This window comes from Mastomys coucha, unplaced genomic scaffold (genome assembly GCF_008632895.1).
Source record: "Mastomys coucha isolate ucsf_1 unplaced genomic scaffold, UCSF_Mcou_1 pScaffold15, whole genome shotgun sequence".
Lineage (NCBI taxonomy): Eukaryota > Metazoa > Chordata > Mammalia > Rodentia > Muridae > Mastomys > Mastomys coucha.
In genome coordinates, this window is record NW_022196897.1 from 142,113,933 (window position 1) to 142,114,959 (window position 1,027).

Sequence of the window (1,027 nt, forward strand, 5' to 3'; positions counted from 1 at the left end):
TTTTTTTTTTTTTTGAGACAGGGCTTCTCTGTAGCCCTGACTGTCCTGGAACTCACTCTGTAGACCAGGCTGGCCTCAGACTCTGCCTCCTAAGTGTTGGGATCAAAGGTGTACGCCACCACCACCCGGCTCCTTGTTCTTTTTAAGGTAAGGCTGGCTTCTAACTCCCTAGGTAAGAGGATGGCCAGGAAATTTTCCTTCTTTCTTTCATTCTTTCTTTCTTTTCTTTCTTTCTTTTTTTGGGGGTTTAAAGATTTATTTATTGATTTTTATGTATATGGGTAGCTGTACAGATAGTTATGAGGCATCATGTAGTTGCTGGGATTTGAACTCAGGACCTTTGGAAGAGCAGTCAGTGCTCTTTCCCCTGAGCCATCTCACCAGCCCTTCTTTTTTTAAAGCATTATTTATTTTAGATATATGAGTACACTGTAGCTGTCTTCAGACACACCAGAAGAGGGCATTGGATCCCATTACAGATGGTTGTGAGCCACCATGTGGTTGCTAGGAATTGAACTTGGGACCTCTGGAAGAGCAATTAGTGCTCTTAACCATTGAGCCATCTCTCTAGCCCCGAACTTTTTTTCAAGCAGAGAGAACAGATAAAGTTTATTTTATGTGCATCCATTTATGTTGGCACGTATGCCTCTGTACCATGTGTGCATTTGGTTTCTGCAGAGGCCAGAACAGTGTGTCGGATCCTTTGAGAGCTGAGTTATAGAAAGTCTGAGCTGCCATGTGGGTGCTGGAAATTGAACTCAGAGCCTGTGAAAGAGCAGCCAGTCTCCTTAACCACTTTCCAGCCCCTAAAGGGAACAGATTTATTAAAGTACGGAAAGTTCGCTGCTTCTGCTTACTTCAATTATAGGGATGGCTACCATTCTTGGCTTATTTGGTACTGGGGATCCAACACAGGGCCTTGTGCCCCGCTAGGTAAGCTGTTGTCCTCAGCCCTGCAATTTGTTGTCTACTCTTTCAAAAGTAGGGTCAGGCACTTTTTTTTTGTTTGCTTTTTTTTTTTTTTTTT

The 1,027-nt window shown here is 43.1% G+C and overlaps 1 protein-coding gene across 1 annotated transcript in view; it reads left to right on the forward strand.

Moving 5' to 3' along the window:
- The window catches only part of Phf20 (PHD finger protein 20), a gene marked incomplete at its 3' end in the record, with an annotated part of 110,630 nt that overhangs the window by 20,152 nt on the left and 89,451 nt on the right, over positions 1-1,027 (forward strand). The gene's annotated exons all lie outside the window — the stretch shown is intronic.